Source organism: Channa argus, chromosome 15 (assembly GCF_033026475.1).
Source record: "Channa argus isolate prfri chromosome 15, Channa argus male v1.0, whole genome shotgun sequence".
Lineage (NCBI taxonomy): Eukaryota > Metazoa > Chordata > Actinopteri > Anabantiformes > Channidae > Channa > Channa argus.
This window is the reverse complement of record NC_090211.1, coordinates 5,456,682-5,479,501: the sequence shown is the minus strand read 5'-3', so window position 1 is coordinate 5,479,501 and position 22,820 is coordinate 5,456,682. Positions and strand designations below refer to the sequence as shown.

At 40.9% G+C, this 22,820-nt stretch overlaps 1 protein-coding gene across 6 annotated transcripts in view; it reads left to right on the top strand.

Moving 5' to 3' along the window:
• The first annotated feature begins 10,529 nt into the window (after nt 1-10,529).
• Nucleotides 10,530-22,820, top strand: part of LOC137099933 (RNA binding protein fox-1 homolog 3-like) — a 380,706-nt gene continuing 368,415 nt past the window's right edge. For 2 of the 6 annotated variants that reach the window (XM_067477377.1, XM_067477376.1), the window contains exon 1: nt 10,542-11,089. The gene's annotated coding sequence lies outside the window, so the exon portion shown is untranslated. Of the gene's footprint in view, nt 11,090-22,820 lie in introns of all 6 variants that reach the window. The other 4 variants (XM_067477384.1, XM_067477386.1, XM_067477381.1 and 1 more) reach the window with 4 other exon arrangements.

Genomic DNA, 22,820 nt, shown 5'->3' with positions numbered 1-22,820 from the left:
AGGTGATTTTTACTTTGAATCACTTCAGCAGAAACTGATGTGACCTTGAAGAGGATGTCTGTGTCTTTGAGACCTGAAGAGGAAGAAGAATGCTCTTTGAAAGTCTTCTTTCATGTCACTAATAGACAGAAGGCTGTCTGAATGACTTTTTTTAACAGTCATTACAAAGATCAGGATGGGCTTGAATGCATCAAGCCTTGGAGAGTAAAAATGGAGTCCTCCAGGTGAAAGGAAAACAGGGCCTCTGGCAAGGTTGCGTGGTTTGTCTTTGATGCTCTTGCTTTGACACGGAGCTCACCTTGACTGGGTCATTTATTCAGATACACAAGTCACCTGGCACTGGGGGGGGTTAGAGACACTTACATTTAGCCTTCATGGAGAAATGATGCCAGGACACCAGAAACCATCTATATTTTAGACATGTAATGGCCTGTCACAGTTTGATTGGTCATACAAAATTAATAAACATTTTTACACTACATAAAAATTTTACAAACATCTTTGCTTTTAACTTTTATTAAAAAATACTCCAGTTATGTTACCTCTCAAAACTAATCAAAATAAAAAGAACTTTCAGCCCTGCCCCTAGTTTCCCATTAATGAATTATAAGTGAAAGAAGTTTTGAAAAACATGTAAATGCCACAAAGCAACTGACTGGATGGCACTGCCCTTAGCCCTTCTACCTTCTGAACAAACCGTCCCAACCTGACCTAGGACGTCTGCAAGTCTCACACCATAGATGAGTTGCAAACTGCAGTGTGGCGAGTCAGAGCAAAGAAAAACCCTGTTAATTGGTCCAGTCTGGCTGGCCGCTGTCAGACGAGGCCTTTCATGGCCTTTTCATGGGTTTCTCCTGGGAGAACTGAGGAGGCTGCCTGTAATGAGGCACCGTACCTGGTTGCAGAGGGGGGAATCAGGAGGGTCACTCGTGGGCAATTAGGGAGAAATAATGAGAGCTTTCTCTCTGTCTCTGTTTCTTCCCCCTCCTCCTCCTCCTGTTTCCTGTGAGGATGGTGGCTCATCAGGTAACTTTTTAGGGGCATCCCATGAGAGGCAGCTCAAAGGCAAAAGTAGCACTACAAGAAAATAGCCGGAGTATTGTAGAGATTCAACAAATATGCACAAAACAGCAATCAGCACACATGCAGTAGCTGTGTTGACCAAACTGTGGCAGAAAGTGAGATTGCACACTGCACATCAAAGATGATGCTGAAATATATGTACTCTATTTGACACCTACCCTAAAATATAGTGACACTTCATATGTTGTCTACTGTAATGAGCTGAATCCGTATCCCTGCTGCTATTGTACCTGGTATGCTGTTCTCTCCAAAACCCTATGATGCTATAGCTTTTCGTGTACGTGCTTCATTATACAGAGCAAAGATGAGATGCCATATCTAAGAATGGACTGTATACGGTTCATTATACAGAACCAGTTTTCCCATCACTCCTGGGATTTCAGATTTTATGCCGCTGGCGTTAGCTACTGTTGCTCCTTCCTGGCTGCTCTTTTCTGGAAACTGATTTGCACGTCTCTGACAGAGATTGATGTGCTGCCTGCCCATGGTTGTAATAGAACTCAGTATCTACTGAACTTAATATCCAAATGGCACCAAATAAAAATCATTATGATTGTGACACCAGAGTGAAACAGTGCAGCTAAGTGTAACAACTTATTTACATGCACAGATGGGATTCACTCTTTAGAGGCTCAAAGGTCATCAATAATTTACATGCTGTTAAAGATCGGATATACAGTTTTTGGGATTGTCCACCTACCTCTAAGAATAGTGCAGGAATATGTACATGCAATTTACATGAAAATTATGCACTCTCATTTTGTGCATTTGTGGCTCACGATTAAAGCTAAAATATGAAGCTTTTGGGAGTGACGTTTGCTGTAGCATGAGAGTCAACCCACCCAGGGCATCGAATAACATTGTTGTGTTAAAGCCTGTGGATTCTCATACTTACGGTTTTGCATTGGCATATGACGCACATAATTTAGATTAACCTGTCTTACAACCTTTATGCCCTATAAGTTTGTTCTGCATCACATACAAACCAATGAACAGTTTGTTGAAATAGCACTGCCACATGAGGGGGGCGGATCTGTAGCAATTGCACTCCTTTTGGCATCAGGCAAGAAAAAAGGCAGATAGCATTCCCTACAATGGAGCCAAATCGGTGGGCAGTTTCACACTCACTTTTGTGCTAAGCACTTAAAAACTCACTATTGAAAATGTGCAAATGCAGCAGTTTGTTTAGGTTTAAGCAGTAAATTAAGTCATTTATGGTTAGAAAAAAAAGGTTGTTTTGGATCAAAACTGTGACTCCTTAACACCACAAGTCACATCACCTGCCTCAAATACAAATAACGTACTGTGTTGTATTTCACAGGCAGACAGTCTGTCTCTGATTTGTACAAAGGGTGAGCCCACTCAAGAATATTTAGAGGCGAATATCAGCATTAGGCTGCCGGTGCTTTCAGCATAGCTGCAGGCATCACAGCATCACAGCACCCCTTCATGTCAAGATAAGTTTTAGGGCATATCTCTAAAAAAGATTAGGAATATGCCACATACTGTTGCTTTAAACTTAAATACAAAATGTACTGTTAGAATCAGTTTTGCTTGTTTAGGTGTACAAATGCTAGGGAATAAAGAACACAACTATCCTTCCTTTATTTAGTTTCCTAAGTTTCTTTAACAAACTCAAAAACCCAAAAAACTAAAATCACTCTGAAGCTGGTCCTCCCACTTCCTTCTATTTTAATGTTAATCACAGATTTCCTCTCTAAAGGCTGCTCTGGTCTTGCTTTTGTTTTGGTTTAGCCTTCAATGTTGCTTTTGCTTCTTTAGCACAATGGTAAAACAAAATCCTCTGGGATACATTTGTTGTTGAGAAAAACTAATCCACAGTGGGTTGAAATGTAGCTGCTGCCCTTTCTGTGGACAGATCAGACAAGTTAAGTTTAAAGGAGATACAAAAGGCCGTGTTTTGCATCGAGTTTATTGTTTTGAATTAATACAGCGATGATGACATGACAGATTTAGGTTAGAAACCAGATTTGTTTTCCTTTTTAATCTTAATGTTTTTTGCCATGGAGAAAGGGCCGTAAATGTTATAGCAGTAGTGGAATTCCCTTCCTGGTAAAAGTGCCATCTGTGCACATGAGTAGCAGAATGTGCGTGACACAGTAAAAAAAAATGAATGTGAGGATTGTGTGATGGTCCAGGGAGTCTGTTTCGCTGATAGAAAATGTAAAGTGCTATAGTCATGGATGTAATGTAGAATGATTGTCTGTCTCCCCTGTTTATTTGCCAGTGTAAGGCCTGTAATGGAGACAAATGTTCGTCTGAGCCTATGAACCCACTGCTTTGGCAATCTAACTCCCCGGTATATGTGGTTGTTGAAGCACCCTGCTCTGAGAGGACTGTGTGGAGGCAGGTGAAAGGTCCACAGGTGACTAACCTGGGTTTTATGCCTTAATGACTCCTTGTTACACTCATAGCTATTTCCCAATTGCCACTAGCAATTCCAACCTCTGTGTCCATTAGATGCAGGGAACATGGATCAATATGTGATGCAATTTCCCTGTGGAATAAACAAGGCTTCTTTAGGGTGGCTAGCCCACTGTCTCCCCCTGTTTTTCACCCTCTCATTTTGCCTCTCTTTTTCCCTGTCTTACCCTGCACTTTTACATGCTATGCAGAGTAAACTGTAGGTCGGTGTTGCCAAGACAAAAGTAAATTTTGTTCAGTCATTTCGAATGTAAGTAAACTAAAATTGACCAAAGACAGGAAGCATTGTTGCAGCAGTTAAAATGTAAAACTGTCACACAGGTCTTTCCAAAGCGGAAGAAGAATGAGTCATCACCAGTTCAACACCCACCCGATAGGGAGGCTGGCACTCAGCATGCCAGCAACATCATCTGCCTTACAAGGGATGTTGCCCAGCTATTATCTTTGAACAATGAGACACGGTTTGCTAGTATTCGATTTTGCAAAGGTCAACATCATTTTGCCACTGGAGTAAAGTGTTGTTTTCATAATGAATATGCCCTACATTATGCACCGACACAACATAGCCTATACATTCTCAGAGCATTAAAGCTCAGAGAGAAATTGCACATTAAAAAGCAATTGCATACTTTTGTTAATAGAACTCTAAAAGTAGATCAGTTATGTATATTTGTGATGGCGATACATCACTGCAAACTGTATTCTTTATTTGGCTAATTTATACAATGTTGAATTGCAAAGTCTGCTAAAAGATGCTTTCTGTGTATCCGGACCCTCTTTATTTGGTGATATGTCAAGGCTTCACATGTATTGCTGACTTGTGTTTCCATGACAACGTCACTCTAGTTCTAATTTTGACTATCACAGTCTGAAAAACATGATGAACATCACCACAATTAAAAGAGAAAATAACATTTGACTCCCATGGATCATTGTTTATGCTATTGTAGACCATTGTTAGCCCCCAAAATGTAATCCTAAAAAAGTTGTTTTTTTGGATTATGTGTTTTTATTATTGTTCTGAGTGCTCAGGTCTACAAAAAGAGTATTATTTATAAACACTGATAATGCAAAACACATCGTCCCGTGATAACTGACCTGGGTCACATGTCTTAAAGACCTGAAAATGTAATATGCATGTTTTGCCACCAACCTCCGCAAGTATGAAAAACTGCTTGAACAAAGAAGCCTAAAGAAGTCACAGTCACTAGCATTGAAGTTTGCCATAGATTGTTTTAATATACTGTATATAAATCGACACAGGTGTTACATAACTGCTAACATATAATTATTAGTATATAAAATAGTTAAAATCCGCTTCACTATTACCAGCTGCCTTTCTAATTGCACATGTAGTGGATACGGGTTAAAACTGGAGTTACTTTCAAACTAACGACTATTAAGAAGCGGCAACAGTGTTTGATGAGACTGTTTTTAAATGCCTGCATTTAGATACTTGCCATTTAAAGTATATTGTCATTGCAAGTTTTTTAACCATGGTCTCAAAATGACCCTCTTCAATTGTTTCCACGGCTTTTGTTATTTAAAAAAAAAAAAAGACAAAAAATACTTCTATTGGAGAAATGATTAGGCCTGAGTCTGTCACCTTAAAAATACTCAAGACATACATAAACCATGCAAGGAGGTACCAGTGATGCTGAAATTGTCTGCACATATTTTTAGTTAAATGGCAAGTGACAATAAGTGACCTCACAATGCAGCAAATATGAAAGTTCCCGTGCCCACACAGTGGAGAAAATGCAATAGAGATCTAAATTTCCCCCACAGTTGAGTAGTTTTTTTTCCTTCCTTGTCTCTCAGATAGTCCAATTCCATCACTGGTTTGCAGCAGAAGATAAACCAATTGATGCAATGTATTATCTTGAAAATAAGACTTGTAATAATTATTGTTTAACAACTGGAAACCCTTCGCACACAGAGGTATATTGCTAAGTCTAGCCTTGTATCTGCCTGAACCTACAATGCTCTTTCTTTTTCTGTATTACAATGTTGTTTCGTAATTTTTATTTTTTTTCAGCAAAGTTTGCAGCTTTGTACAAGCACTCCTGATTTCCCTGTTACAGTTTAGTTGGCCCACAGTTTACACAACATGAGGCCCACTGTAAACTATTTGATTTATTTAGTTTGTTTAATAGAAGCCTTCTAATGATGGGGGATGTGGAGCACTACATCTGAATGTTCTTGCTTGGGTGGGTTGCAGCTTTTTCCAAGGTTAATTGTTTCATGACAACAGATTGTAAATGCAAAATGCAGTGTTTACAAGGCTATGGAGCTTTTTTTCAATCCACACTGTCATGGGTCAGTGATTTTCTGTGGGCTTTAGGTTTTGTAGTTAGCACCCTGTAGCAGTTGAAAGATGTGCATGGTGCAGTGGGTGATCAAAAAGTCTGAAATTGGCCCAGTGAGAGCAACGCTGTCAGAAAAAGACCACAACATTGATGAAAAGAAATGGAAAATGCCATCCCCTGCTGAGTGAATGAATACATGAGTTTCTCAGTGAACTTTTGGTTGTACTGCTTGGATCACAGCATCAGCAAAAAACACCCCTTAACAATCTACAGGTTTCTACAGGGTATAATAAAACAGGAAGTGTTATTTATTTTAAAAAGCATAGGTGGAGATTCACTTGTCTCATTTTTAAATGTGTCCACAGAGGGTTATTTGTGTCAGCCGTTCTGTGTGGATTTAAAAGGACGTTATAGGTGTCTACCTTCATGTCTTTAATCAACATACAATGTTATCATTCTTAGCCCTTCATTTGTTGTGTGAGTGCACTGTGTTTGACAAAAGTGCGCCGTGGCTACTAAGTGCCCCCACTGAAGAGATGAAAGAGCAGTGGGGCAAATGTCACAAAAGCAATGTTGAGAGGAAGAGACAAAAGTGACATAAAGAAATGTCTTGTTCAGTATCAGTACTGTTTGGGCAGTGTTAAATAATTTACTCCTCCCTGATCAGACCCTATTTAATTAGCCCTTGTTCCTCCAATTTAATCAGGCCCTCTTGGTAGGGATGTTGGGCTATGAATTGTGAGGGGTGAGGAAGCCTCATATGCTCACCTGCTGTGTGATCACAGCGGGGCTTCAGGTAGAGGACACAGGCACATGTCCTGCCAGATGACTACAGTTAATGCTAACAACACTAACAGGGCACAGCAGCAAAACCCAGTGACTCTTACAGGCCTGATAACATGCTGCCACTAACACCTTTTACGGCTTCACTTAACCAGAGTTGGCCTGCTAATGATGCTGCTCCAAACATGTTACACATTTATCTTTGTGTGTGTAATGGAGACAATGTTGCTGAGCATTAGAAACAGAACCATTTCTCCACCAGCTTTCTTGAGATTAGTAGCATCATCTTAAGACCTTGGATCTTTCTGGAAATGATAACGGAGAAGCTGGGGGTGCATCTAAGTATTGTTTGCCCAAGGTTAGTTTTGAGGAACTGTAGGCTGCCAGAAGATCCAATTTTAGGCCATTTTAGGCCACCCAAAAATTGTCTGAAGTGGAAAATCACCTCTGATGTCCCACTAATATGGCTTTCTGCCACAGGATGGGTCTACAGAAGTCTTAGTACAAATCAATTTTGTGGGAAAAGGGTAAATAAAGACATGTTGAAAAGTCCAGATGGGCCTCTGTGTTCTTGGGTAAAAGGACTGTATTCTCTGTCTTTTTCTCCCCTCATAGTAAAGAAATGGACTAGTGGTTCAGTGTTTTTGACAGTGTCAGATAGACATGAAACTGCCAGTGGACGACATTGAATTTGTTTTAAGCTGCACTCCCACAATGTGCTGCCAGTGCTGAGGTACACACTTTGATTTGTCACATGCAGAGAAAGGGGGGGTTGGGGAGAAGATGGTGAGGAAGACTAAGAAGAAGCAAGGGGAACAGAAGTGTAGTGTCCCGCTGAGGTAATTTGCCTTGGGTCTTATAGAGCTTACTTGCACTGCTGGCAGAGTCATATGCAGGCTGATATGGGAAAAGGAGAAGATGTGAGAACAGCATGAGAAGCCAGTAGAATCACAAGTGTTGTGGCTTTGCCTTGTAGCTTCAGAGGAAATAAGAAAGAATGAGACAGGGGGAAGGATGGGAGTGGAGTAGGGTTTAACTAATACTCAAACAAAGCTAACTGAGCTCGTGTGCACAGGCACATGCTCGCCCATAGTCATCATCCAGTGCATCTGGGAAAGCTAAGGCCAATTTTCATGGGAGCGTAGCAGTTTTGAGCACACATAAGCGCCTGTGACACCCCTGGCAGTGCCAAGAGCCCACATATCAGCCGGCATTGACAGCATGGCTGGCACATGCCTGAGGGGCTGGGAAACTTCCCCTCTATAATTGCATCCCATGTCAACCTGTGACAAGTCAAGCTCAACCAGAGCGGGAGCTCACTAATCACCGGCCACCTCCTTTACCCTCTCACTCCCCACCTACCCTCACTCTCAACGTGCTCAACACAGTCCTTTTCCAGCTATCTGCCTTCCATCTTTGTTTTTGCATCTGTTGGGGTAGCACCCCTGAGCAGCCTTTTACATCTTTATCTCATCACTGGATGCCATCCAGATGACTCAACATTCAAAGCAGCTCTGTCTCATTAGTGCGCTTTAAAAGTAGCTGTTAATATAGCCATTTCCCATTTATTCGCTCTATTATTCTCAGTAGCAATCTGTAGCTGACCCGTTTTATTCGTTCTCTGTTAATTACATAACATTTGTTTAAATGGGGCCTGCATTAAAAAAAAAAAAAGAAAAACAATAAGTCTGCTTTCTCTTCAAGGACTGCTGGCTGAGGATTTAAAAGCTTCTTCACACCTTATATGAAAAGTCTGAGCGTGACTACAATACAGTCACTTTCTAACATTTAAGAGGAGGAGGTGGTTCGTAAGTGTATGTGCGTGACGGGAAGTTTGCTTGCAAAGCGAAAAAGGCCTTGTGATCTTTGATAAGAGAGATACAGTATCAGTAGCAGTGATCAGTATATCAGTGTGCGTGTGCTTGTGTGTCCATGTGCGACCACATGTTCTTTGGCGAGTGAGAAAGAGAGCAACACAGTTGTAGTGCCTCCTGCCTCCTACAGATTGAGGTGAGAGCAGCCAGGTGGGACCTGGTTGTGTCTGTGTGCCAGAGTAACTGGATGTGATGGGTGGCCTCTGGGGATCTCTGCCTTAGAAGTGCTAAATGAGCGAAGCAGAGCAATCACACTGTTCCTGTGTATATATGCCTGTGTGTGTGTGTGTGTGTGTGTGTGTATGTGTCACAAGTCCACACACCTATATACAAAAGTCAGTTTGCTTTCCTGTTGGCACTAGCTCTATGTAGGTGTGTGTGTGTCTGCTCTAAAGGACGCTGCATTTATCCCCAGACTAAATATAAGCACCATGAGATGGATGATAAGATAAGAAAGCCTTTAATGTATTAAATGTTGCCAGGAAACAAGGCTTTTAAATAACAAACACACAAACATGACTACTGCTTCAGGTCAGAGCAGTGATGTTAAGCGGTGCAGACAGTCCACATATGGCAGAGCTGTAGCACTGCACTACAGTAATAGACTCCAGTCATAAGGGTGGAGAAAAGTAACTGGTTTCAGAGAGAGATTGTGACCCCACCCTTCTCTAAGAACCTCCAGCCCCCATCTCTCAATGTGACTGTTAGCCTGAAGCCTGTGAAAGGGCAAACTGTACCCCAGCCCTTCATTAACCAAATGGAACTGACTTAATTCAATTAAGAAGTAAAAATGTTCCTCCCACAAGAGGAGCAAGTGCTTGTGTACATTTCTGCCTTTTGCATATCGGCTGTTGCTGTCCCCTGAGGTGGCTTGCACATATATTACATATGCGACCTGCGAAATAAGCTCACATGCATACCGAAACAAAGCAAAATGAATGTGTGGCATAGGTTGTGTTCTTGCCGGAGGCGAACCGAGGCCCCAGCAGTGACATCGTAGCCGCCTTTGGTACTGTAGCACCAGGGTCCCACGACTCCACATGCGCCCTTGCACAATGCCTGTGCTGAGGTGAATGCCAAGAAGTCTCAGAGCCACTCTATCAAGCAGCCCCCCCAACACACACACACACACACACACACAGACACACACACACACACCCCAGGGGAACACCAGCCAATGAATTACAGATTAGATCATTGTTACAGGATCATAACAGTGATCTAATTGCCAATTTCTCTTTTTAATTGAATTTGGTGGAGTGAAGAGGACGGAGATAGGATTCATGGGACTTAGTTTGGAGCCAGTTGAAGTTGGTCTGCTGTTGACCGGGCACAACGGCTAGTGAGAGGAAAAAATTCCAGCGTTTGACATTCGAGTGTAAACAGTAGAAACATTAGGCCTGATATCCTCGACCGTCCTTTTTGATTGAATCTTATTTTGAAAAGTCTATGGTGCTGACTCGCTGAGGCCCAACTGTATTGACAGAATGATCACAGTAAAATCAGTGAAACTGGGATAGTTTATAATCTGTTTTCCCATCATTTTCTATAGATTATTCACCAATGCTTTTTTTTTCTTCTTTTTTGTTTGAATGTTTTGTTGTGCAAATGGATTTATTCTGAGAGTTTAATCTGGGCTGTGGCTTCCTGACCTGAGATGAGCTATTTGTAGTTTGTCTGTATGTGTTTCCATGTTCTCCTCATCCCTAGTCCAAAAATCCTTCTTCCTGTCTGACCGTAAATGAGCTCCACAGTGTTGTCTGGTTATAATTTGGTTAAATTAGACGAGATAAGTTGGCCCATCTCCTCCACAGCCTTGCTTGAGAGCTGACAAGCCCAATACATCTGCTGCAGCTATGGTAATTGAGATGGGGTGGGGGTAGGGGGTTGGATGTGGAGTAGTGTGATGTGTGTGTACATGAATGTGTGTTTGTGTGTGTGTGTAGAGGCGTGTGAATGAGAGGGGGAGCCTCCCTCAGTCTCTTGTTCCTCAGTACTCGTCATTGATGAGAAGCCAAGGAGAAGCTTCAGCTTGAAGCTGTCATCGACCCTCTGAATCTGTCTGCCTCACTCTATCATCCCTCCCTCCTCCTTCCTAAATCTCTCTCTCTCGCTCTCTCTCACTCTCGCTCTCCGTGTGATGTGGATACAGAGTGTGAGAGTCGTGAGGCAGCCAGCGAGCAAGTGCATTGTGTGCCGTAGCAAGCCGCGCGACCGACTCTTGAGGCGTTTAAATCGGAGACACCAGCAGACTGACTAGGGTGCCGGCAGCCTGCCGCCCTGACACCGCCGAGCCTGACGCTCCCTCTCCCGGACTGACAGGCCAATCGCAGGCCACTGCCCTCCCTCCTTCCATCCACAGCGCGCACTCTCTCTCTCTCACTCCCTCCTCCTCTTCTTGTTTCTCTCTCACTCTGGTTTTTATTCTTTTGCGTTCAATCTGTGCACTCCCTCTACCTCCTCCTCCTCCTCCTTCTCCTCCTCCTCCTCACACCTTCTGGTCAGAAGGGGAAGAGGAAGCCCAGCCCAGGGAGAGACACTGAGAGGATGAAACTCTGACATGCCAACAGACCACAGGGAATCAAGAGCATAACTGTGAGTACAGTTCTTTCACCTCTCACTCAGGCTTAACGCTGTCACACACACCTTTCTCTCTCTCTCTTTCTCTCTACCTCTCTCTCTCTCTCTCTCTCTCTCTCTACCCCTCTCTCTCTCTCTCTCTCTCACTCACTCACTCACTCACTCACTCACACACACACACACACACACACACACACACACACACACACACGTGTCTGGCACATTAACTTGAAACACACACAGTAACTTGACTCTATGCACAGATACAAAACTGTGCTCATAAACCATTCAAGTGGAAAATAATAGTTGAAGAAATGTGGGGATTTTTTTTTGTTTTATAACATGCAGTGTGCATCTTTTATGCTTGCTTTTTGGAGTGAGGTTTGTCCTGTGCGTATTACAGTGAACAAACAAAAACAATTTAGTAAAAGTGTGTTTCGTACTTTGCAAACATCTGTAAATGTTTTCCCCACTTAGTAGAGCAATTCATGCACCAAACTTCAATGCATTTTTTTAATATGTATTTTTTTTATTTGGCTTTGATGAAAAATCACCCCAGCAATGTGCAAGGTCAGCTGAATAATGTTTCCCACAGTTCGCTTCGTGTTGGAAGCTTCTTTTGTCTGTGCAAATCGGCTGTTTTTATTGGCAGTACAGGCGTGCTGGATCATCACATGAGAAAAGCGTCCCTGTTCTTCTCTCCTATCTTAAACGTATAAGCTGCTATAAGCCAATGGATGCCTATGGGGTGAAAAAAGGGGCGTACTTACTTATCAGTGGCACAAGAATTCCGAGCAATCCCCACTGCTTTTTGTTTAGTGCTCAGTCAGGAGAGGTCTGCGTGCCGGGCTGATCTGCACTGTTTGCGCCAACACTATTTTTTGATTATGTTCCTGGTTTGTCTCTGGCAGAGGCGATTTTCTATTTCCTTCTCCCATTTCAAAAGCAGGGAGTATAATATGATAGCGGCTCACATGCGGGGAAGTAAAGATAGTGGATCTGTACAGAGGACACAGATTGCATTTCCCTTGGAGAATGCTCTTGCTGTATTAAAGGCACTAGAGGGCTGCTCGGCACTTGTCATCAGCTCCGCTAGTAATGCCAGCACGGGGAGAAAGTAGACACAGTGTTTACGGCCACTCTCTCATTTAAAGAGCTCCCATTGGCCCTAATGCCACAACTGCATCACACTGGCCCAATGTAATCCAGACTGTATTACATTTATGAGGCCCGGGAATACCAGGCGCCTTCTCACTTTGATTGGACAATCTAATGATCAAATGTGGATTTTATATATATGTTAAAACCTTCTGCAGTGCACTTTATTTGTTTTTCTGCACTATAAACTACTGAAGTGACAACTACAGTTTTTGCATTTTTATTGCTATGATTTGCACCAGAGCACATCTTTATGCCTATAATTCTCAAAATTCAATATTTTGTAGCTTCTAAAGGTGATATTTTCGTGTTTTTAACGTTGTAGAATCCAAATGTGAGGTATTGATTTTGAAGCTTTGTAATGTGAGGTGACACATCAGTGGCTCTCGACACCCAACAAGCCTCTTGTTGCCAATGTGTCAGCAAAACTGAATGAAAAGCCTCAGTCTCGCTCCTCTGTCTGGCCATGGCACGTTTACCGAACCCTTGTGGTTTAACACACACATACACACATGCTCACAAGCAAACAATGTTAAATCAAGGTAAACAAAACAGTTATCTATCCAAACCTCCTGTGTAGTTGCACCTTTTTTTCCTATGCAGTGGTTATTAGAAACTGGTCATTAGTTGAGATTGAAAAGGCAAACCGATTTAGTGCCCTATATATAAACCTGCAATTCCATTCGTCATATTGTATCACCACCATCAAAGTACTGATATTTCTGGTACAGGAAGATTACAAAAGCTACATCACAAGAAGTAATTTAAAATCTCTAAATTAATGCAACTTTCATTTTTTGGGTTGCCTGTGGAAAACTCATGCAATTTAAATGCAGAAAGTCTGCTTGCCTCTCATGTGACTGACCGTTGATTTAAATCTGTCTTCTCCCATGTTATGTATATTTCATTGTTGAGAAATATATTCAAGCAAAGTTATTAGCCTTTCATGCTTAGAAATATTTTTAATTACGTCAATCTTTCATTGCACCGCATTTACCCCAGAGGTACTGTTAATGTAAAACTGTGATCTTTGCAGTTATTAAACTGCTTGTGAAGGCGAGACGTGTTACTGTCATGCCATATTTATCGCAATCTTCTTGTGTATCTGCACTTATTGATTAGATGGTTGGTAACCAGTCCTGATCATCAATACAGATCTTTACAAGGCGAGGGCCAGATAGTCTTTCCACTCTCCCTGAAGGCTCAATTACACAGCATGCACAAGGAAATGTGGGGGGAAGGAGATCAGCTTCTGACAAGGTCAAATTATGTCAGCTTCAAATCATTTTGTCGAGGCATTCAGCCACATCTGGATGTACACTGTTGCCTATAAAGTTAATAAAATATGTTTTACCTCTTCTCATTAAATTATTGTGACGATGTGATCTATTTTTGATAAAGTGTATATCTTCTTACAACTTTATTGATCAGTTTCTTCCAAGCTTATCACGGTGAAAATTAAATCACAAATAACCTTTGCAAAAAAGAGGAATATCTCTGGAAAAAAAACATTTATTCCAACTTTATGGGCAACAGTGTATGAAGAAAAACACATTTGGAGAGTCTGTACATGTTGTGTGCTTAAATATTCAGATACTTTGCTGATTAAATAATGTTTACTGGAAGAGATGGTTAGAACTCCTCCTGGGTGTTTTCATTTATTTTCAGAAAATCTCCACCTGACTTAAGGGTACTGGATGCCAGTAATTGCACATCTTGAATAAATGAGTGATGGAATTTACTAATTTGCCAACTTGTTACTATTTAAATGATGCTGATTACAATTGCAAAGCCATCATATATTTTCCTGTCTTGACACAAATGCAGTGTTACTTTAGTTGCAGAGTAGGAAAGTTGATGCTGTAATTGGTGCTTTTGTGGGGCTGTTTGCTTTTGTTGGCATTCGTAGACAATGGAATACACAGCCTATTCAAAACCTCATGAATACCCCAATTCAGTGATGAAGGACATGTGTAGCAAATATTGAAGATCCTTTTTTTTCTTTTGGTGAAAAGCCAAAAAGCAGAATCGATTTGTTGTCTGAGCCTGGGAAGGAAAGCTTCTCCTCAAAAACCCAGTACTTGTAGGACAAAGTGCTGCTGACAAAATACAGGAGGATTACCACATGAATCCAGCTGCCAGGTTTTGGGAGATACTAGATATTAGTTTTACGTTTCAAAACTGCTTCCACAACATGTTTAAACTTGATTCACAACACACTTTTTTATCTGTCCACAGGCATATTTTAAAAATTAATTGTCTTGCTTTTGATAAATCATTTGCCAAGGTTTTTTGCATTACGTTGTTTAAAATGGTAATACCTCGCATGTCTTCAAAATGTACATTATGAAGTTAACCGATTAATGTATTTTTACCACCACTTTATTGTTTCTGTATCACGGCAGGCTGTTGCCATTAAATGTTATCAGCACCATAGCTATAGGCTAGTATGTACATGCTCCACATGCAGATATTGTAGTAGGCTTAGTAGGTCATTACTATGTTATATTATGGCCACAATTTTTTGTTATTGTTTAGGATGATTAGATTTAGACATAACAGTTAGATGGTTGAGATAAAGGAAAGATTTTTTGTTGGCATATAATACAGAAACAACTTTGCCTAAGGTAACAACATTGACAAACAATATCAAACACATCACTCTTTTCTCAAAGTATTTTGTCACCCAGCCATTCACCCCAACCTCCTTCCTATAAAGACTTTGTGGACTATGAGTTTCATCACCAAATACACCTTTGGCTTATTTGTCTTGTCATGTCTTGCTCATAACAATTCTCAGAGGTTGTATGTTAGTGACCTAGGAAACCACAACTACGGAATGAGAGTGAATCAGCTGATTTTTTTTGGATAAACTAAACTTACCTAAATAAAAATCAATACATATCAAAGGTTCTAAGAGGTTTTTGTGTCACCTAAAAAGTGGTTTTGTCTTATGAGCAATCTAAAATGCAGTTGTAACATTTGGTAAACTGATGAATCAAATAGTCTAATAATATTAAGAATTATATTATTAGAAGAAAAAAATTATTTTGCAAACAACCTTGCAAAGTTGTCCAGTCCTGTAGCTAAAATGTCCAATGTTTATTTAGTCCATTTTATAAGAAAATTAGCCCTGCATGGGTTCCTGCCACTTACGCACTGTTTAATCAGTCTGTACCCCCAGTGTTAACCTTCATTACCTCTCTGTGCCATTCTTTGCAGGGTCACCCAAAGTATCATCAAATATTTCTAATTATTAATGACTGCCTCTAGGAAAGAATTAAAAAAAAAAACATAAATAAAATCTGCTTTCAAAAGCACACTTAACAAGTCATTTTCCGATTAATAAATGGGTTACGGGGAAATAAAAGTGCAGTACAGGAGCTGAGAAAGTGAGACATAACAAAACCGGTGACTAAAGATGGCAAAACCATCCAAGTACGAGCAGAAGACAGCTTGTGTCATACAGTGGAAAATTTGTGCATTGTCTTGTATGTAACTGTTCCTCTGTTAGCTAATGTGAGACTCAGAGAAATCATTGTTGTGGATGGCTTGAGCATCCGCGTTCCCTGGGGTGCCTCCTACATCGACAGACTCCAAATAGACAAACATGCAGACACCCACACGTGCGCACACATATGTACACAGAGCTGTTTAGCATGGAAGCCGATTGAGGCAGGGCCCAACATTAATTATCTTTTTTTCGGCTGAGGTCTGGTGACAGTGATTAGAGTGAGGGGTTTTTTTGGAGAGTGGTGCACACACGGTCTAATGAGGAAAACTGGCCTCTCTATAGAGCTCTCCAGGCACACTTGATCTTCTCTGTGGCTCCAAAAGTGTGTGCGGGTGTGTGTATATATATGCACAAGTGTGTGGGTGTGACTGTTGCTCCTCCAGGCTTGCTGCTGGGAGAGACACATTCCGAATCCGAGGTTTTAGAAGCGGATGTAAGGTTGAGACACTCGAAAAGCTAAAAGGGCTTTTACATAATTGCTTTTTAATTGTCTTATTGTGATATTTATGTTTGTTTTACTGGTCAAGACACTTTTGGCCTTGGTGTTTGCGATAGCTTGAGCTGTTTAAAAATAATGTAATTTTGCAAGCAGAGCACATGACAGCACGGACCTGGATCCCATTGAGTCTCTTTGGAAAGAGAAGCAAGTTGCTTTCCTTGCAAGAGAATTATAAATGGCTGTGTCCAAACTTTGGCAGCGCTGAGCCAAAAATACTCGGCACACTAGTGTGGAACAGCAGTGAATCTTGTGTTCGTCTCAAAACAAAGGAGTGATTTTCTACAGGCTGAGGAAGGACTGACTTGAATGAGGTTAGATAAAATTCAGAGTCAAATGCTCACAAGGTTCGGGATAATTTGACCTAAATTTGCTGCAAGGATTCATATGCAAAACATTCTTTTATCTGAAAATCACAAAGTTCAAACCAAACCAAATACACAGATGTTTTCAGCAGACTGAATCGCTTGAAATAGTAGCTTTCTTTTCGCAGAAGCAATGGTCCAGCACATCAGCTCTCCAGTATCGGTGAAATCACATTTGTGAAAATGCCAGTGTTGGTGTGCACCTGACTGATAGATTTCTGCCTGCACCAGGTTGGCTTTAGGCAAAGGCCTACACGTCATTTTCCACACCATTTTGTCCCAAAGTCGATTACTTTGCCTTTGCAGCTATGGACGCTTCTGAATTGGACCACACATTTAGCTCGTGAGCTGCCAATAAAAGTCAGAGAGCCCAGCTTCCATCAGCGTAATGATATTTCAGCCTCAGTATTAGTTCAGCACTGTTCTCCACAGCAGTTTCTGCTCAATTAAAGATGGTCCATATTTAAATACGTAGAAAATCAGAACGCCAGCACACTCCGTGTGCATTCAGATATGCTGTAGACCTGTTAAATGATCAAGTTTAAAATGGACTTTTTAAGCAGCCAAACGCTCCACACCTTTCGAGTTTGAATAAGGGGAACTGTTCATTTGTAGCTGTGAAATTTTCCTTTAACGTTATTGATGTAGATTAACTTTTAAAAAGGTAAGTAAGTGAAATGTGAAATAATTCATCAAGAGTCAGCCATGTAAGAAATGTGATTTTCGCAGGCAGAAAGACCTTGTAGACCATTACCCCAAACAGAGGAAGTAAATTAAGGGTGGGGCTCTCTCTCTGTCCCCCTTTCCCTTCCTTTCTCGCTCTTTCTCTCTCTCTTTCCCTCTGCAGGTCCACAAGTATGAATAGCACATTTCCAACTAAATTGCTGCAGCATAGCAGAGGAAATAAATTTCAGCTAGTGTCAGCCCTGGGTGCTTGTGGTTTGGAACTTCCGTTGTCTTCCCTTCCCCGGCCACTTCGGCTTTATTTAGTGGGAGCTGTCATTTCCCATAAATCCCTAGGAGGAGGCGTTCGTCAGAGCTGCCAGCTCCCCTGTGTGGAGCACCTGTAACAGGGGAGCGAAGTGACAGTTGTGCCGGGACAGTCCCATCAAACGTACAGACACACACATACACACACAGACACGGTTCTAAACAGAGTAGCAGCGTCAACAGTTGTTGCAAAGTCAATGCATCATAAGAAATGAAATCATTTTTCCCCCTATAATTCTATAGCTACGATGATTCAGCTTGCATCCATTAAGTGTAGGCCAAACCTATTTAAATACTATTGTCCTGGTAAATAAACACAGTTCCGTTCATTTGTTCCTTAATCCCAGTGTTTTGCATTTCTGTGTGTCTCTCAGCATTGACACTTGTAATGAATGACCATAGTAAAAGTGCACAAAAGGTCATGGTATCTGTCAATTGTCATATGCCACAGACTAATTGTATTATTATTATATTTATAAATTATGCTGAAAAATGCTTGCAAAGTGAAAAAACAGGATAAGTCTTTCTTTTTCTTTTTTTTTATCTGATTCAGCTGTCAGCACACATGCTCCATCATCTGCGCTCCAGGAAATTAGAAAGGAGAAACGTTTGACAGCACAATTTCACAAAACACTGCCACGCCATCATTTCATTTTCTCTGAACCATTTTTTTCCCCATTTATTTATTTCATTATTGCCTTTTGAAAAACAAACAGAGCGATAACAGTGGTTCCTTTTCAGGTAATTTATCCTGGTTGCTGTGTTATGTTTTCCTCTCACCTTTGAATGCTTTAACGCCAGCTGATTAGCCAGTGCTCAGTTGGAGTAACACCCAATCCAAAGAGACAAGTCAGTCAGTTTGTAGCAGATGACTAACATAAAAAAGGGCAGCTTGGTATAACAGCTGGTGCTTGATGCCGCTTTGATGAGCGGGATCTTGGTGGAAATGTTGGCTACTTGGCCTGGCTCGTCCTAGGTTTGCTGGCCCTGGTGAGTCTTGACCAAGACGGTGGTGTGCAGCCACAGCGGTTATACATCAGCAATGTCAGTAGCTGACAGCTGCTTATCTCTTAGGTATCGATTGGAGGGGAAGACCAAAGCAGTGCGGCCAATCAATGGGGGCATTTCATTCTCCTTGAATGCCTGCTTTTTGATTCTCACCACTGATTGGTTGGGTTCACTCCAATACTGTGGGGATTTTATTTTTCTGATCTGTGATTTGAAAAGGAGTGGGTGGAGTGATGAACACTTTGGTATTGGCAGCCTGCTGAGCTTTTCGCGGATGTGCATGGCATATGTGCGAGAATACTGTTGCGTTCCCCCTGCACTGCCAAGAACCCACAGATCTTGCTCAGAGGTTTGATTTAAATTTGCACTCTAATTTCAGAACACTTAATTCCATCACGGGGATATGGAGACCAAAAAGCTTTTTCACTCACAAAGTTTCCTTGGATTACCTCCAATGTCTCTGCAGCTGAAGTACATGTGTAATCTGTGCAGAAATTGTGAGAGATTTTTTTTTTTTTTTTTTATTCCACACGGCTTGTTGGAAATTTCATAGAATTACTGAGCTTTGCTTTGTGCAGCTGACATTTGAATCTCCTCAAATCAGTGGTACATACAGTACAGTATTATTTGTCTATATTGAGCAAAATGACATTTACAAGTTATTTTTCAAGTGGTTAAAGGGGACATAGTGTTTTTTCCTGGACTCATGATCATTTAATGTGAGCGATTGATTTTTGTTTACTATTCTCAGTGGCCAGGTGGACCATGTTTACTTTAGTTACTCTTAAGATATGCCTTTATTGATTCTGTAATTGATATAGATCATTCGTCTCTTGGCGTTTTTGTAAAACATCTGGCCCACGCTCTGTACTGTCCCAAAACACCTCACACACAATGAGTGGACCAGGAAAGAGGAGTAGGATGATGAAGAGCTGGCCACTGACTATAAGGGGACACATGCTGAGCGAACAAAGCCTTTGCTGCTCATATATAACTTGCATGTAAAAAAAACACCTATGTTCCCGATCTTTAGTTGCAACCAAATAAAATTTCGAATAATTAAGATTCTTGCTAGAGTTGGCCATCCTGCTAGTCCATCACTATGCAAGTGTGGGCCTAAGTGAGGGAGGTAACCAAGAATACTCACTCTATTTGAGTTTCAGAAATGCATGTGGTGGTGACAGCAATGTGCTTTAGGGTGGTTCTTGATGGCAAGAGCAGAGAGGCACATCAGAATTAAAAGAATGATGAATTCAGTGAAACCGAAACACTCAAGAAAGCTGTGCACGCAACCTGAGTCTGGGGTGATTGTTGACCTCTCAGCACGCCAATGACCTGAAACATACAGCCAACACAATGCTGGAATGGCTTCGACTGTCCTTGAGTGGTCCAGCCAAAGCCCAGACTTAAACCTCTTAAAACCTATGTGGAAAGACCTGAAGATGGTAGTTCACAGACACTTCTTATCCAGCTCTGACAGAGCTTGAAAGGATTTGCCAGGAACAATTTGATAAACTGCCCATATCCAGGTGTGCAGTGCTTGTAGAATCGTACCAAAGAAGATTTGAAGTTGTCATTGTCGGGTGGGGGTGGGGGTGGGGGTGGGGGGGTAGGGGGGGGGGGGAAATGAAAGGTTGAAATAGTTTTGTAAATGAAAGATTTACGTTTTTTGATTTTTAATCAGTTGCATTTTTAGACTTTTATTGTAAACAAGCAGCTTAGACAGTTTTTGTTTTTACTAAAATCTAAGACAGCTGCTATAAAATCTCTCTTTGAGGGAACGGTAAGATGAAATGAAGAGAAAATAATTTCCCACAGTAAAAGAACAAAACAAGAGATTGTGACTGACAGTAACAAAACACAGAGATGTAAAATATCAAAAGAATTACTACAATGGCTTGGTGTTATAATTGTCAGTTTGGGTCAGACCTTGTATGTTTTGAATAAGAACCACTCAGCTGAAGTTTATAAAGCAGAATACTTGCTCATGAGGGAACTCGTGTAGCAAATGATCCCTGTTTTAATTGGTTTTAAGCAAGAACATTGACTGTGATTCTCCATTGTCATTTACCTAGAGGTCAGTGGATGAAATGTTAATGGAGTTTTTGTCAGTATGGGCTTGGCATGACTTCTGTTGGAGGTTTCCCTGAGCATTTCATAATCACCATCTTCACAATTAATTTGTCTTACAGTCTTAAAATTTGTTAATGAATCCCCTGACATTTACAGGACAATAAATCTCAGATGGAGAGTGCTATCTCATTTGTCCTGTTCTCTGTTTGTATAAATAATGCAGCAGCCAAAGCCTCTGAAAGTGTGAAAAGTTAGAATGCACTTCCTTTGAACAGTCGGCACCCTGTGTATGTAGATTTTGTTAGTAGACAGATTATTTCACTAAACTTTCTGCTCCTCTTCTTGTGCCACCTTATTGTAACCCCCAAAGTCCCAAATCAGGTCAAATCTGTAAATTTGAACTGTGAAACTACATTTCCTCAATGCCTAGCATAAATCAATGTCTTCAAAGTGAGTTTTAAAGCCAGTACTGTCAGTACCTGCTAGTGAGTCTCTGTTTAATGATAAATGAATCCATGAGCTCAGATCTTTGAGAATGGATTTACAAATAGGAAATTGCACGTTCATGCCATTTGATATGCTGTAAGTACTTTGTGTCAAAGTGTATAGATAGCTCATATTGTATTCATAAGCCAGTCATGCAGGGAAGTGGAGCACCTTTCTATGATTCACTTTCAGATGGAAAATGAACAAAGACAGTTATGCCCCTCTATTTGTGGTTCTGCTGGATCCAAAAAGATCACTGTTTGCATAATATCTTTCTTATAGGTCTCCTTAACCTTTGCAGAAGGCTTATTGACTCTCACTAGCCTTGCAGAGAGCTGCTGGAGGACAAGAGATGATGAGCGTGCTCAGTGTATGGAAAAAGCCCCATGTGGAGGTTTTTCCGCCCCCACCCTGCCATTGCTGAGCCACACCTCTACTTACGCTTTGCATGACCTTTGCCTTCTGATCTCTGTTACCATGGTGAAGCCCATAGTGTTGTGAATTCAGGAACAATAGATATGTGATACAGTACCGCAGTGAGTGTTTGATGTACCATATAAGTACCTGCAGGCTAAGACAGAGGTTAAAAAAGACAGATAAAAATTGTGAAACCATCTCTGCAAATATACATTTTTGTGTGAGTAGTAGGTTAATTTCCACATCTTTACTGTGTTCATGTTCAAGTCTTATGGATAGATATTGGCTTATTACAATTAGCTGAATTGAATTATAGGGCAAATATGTCCATGCAGATCATGTCCAGGTGGAGCTCCTCTCTAATGGTAAACAGAATTTTACCCTCATGCCTCATGCCCTTATACCTAAACAATTTCTATTGTGGCACCAAAAAAGATGTGTTAATACCTCAAATTAGAATGCGCACACATTATTTTCAAATAACTTTTTAATTACCTCTTTGGCTATACTTGATATAAGGATTTTTTTTAAAGAATACTTTGTCTCAAACAAGTGCAGCTTTATAAATCTAACACACCTGTCAATGTATTTTTGTACTTGAGACACTACAAAAATGGAGCAAGGTTTAGTTGTACCTTCACTGTTGTGTTTATGTGTACAGCAGCGTTCTAAAGTGCAAGGTGAATCATATGTAGAAGAGATCAAAAAACAAATTCTGTCGACTGTTCTGTCGACTCTGTCTTGAAAACTCATGCGTGCAACAACTCTCAGCCTATAAATATACTTCCACGCCCACCTGCTCAGGTTAAGCGTTTTCAGCGTTCTGCACAGGTCTTGCTGTTTTTTGTATGTTCAGAGCTGTTTTAACATGCAAACTTTTTAGGACTGTTTTGCCATTTAGAGTTTAGAGAACCATCATAGAGCCATGTCATTACACTGTATATGTTGTATAAACACTAATGAGCCCAAACATTTATACTGTTGGTTTTAATAATGTCATGAAGGACAAGGCGCAGCAGTGCCACAGTCTGCAGCTACGCAAACATGTTCTCATCCCACAGCGTCAGATTATAACACTTCCTAAAGCGTCAAATTGTTTTAAATTAATACCCTTTAGGGTGTCATATGCCGCCCAAGGTACCCTTTGGCGTTACTAATGGAACAGCACGATTTGACAGAACGGGACATTTTATACACACAAAAATTATGTTATTATTATATATTACATATTATACATTA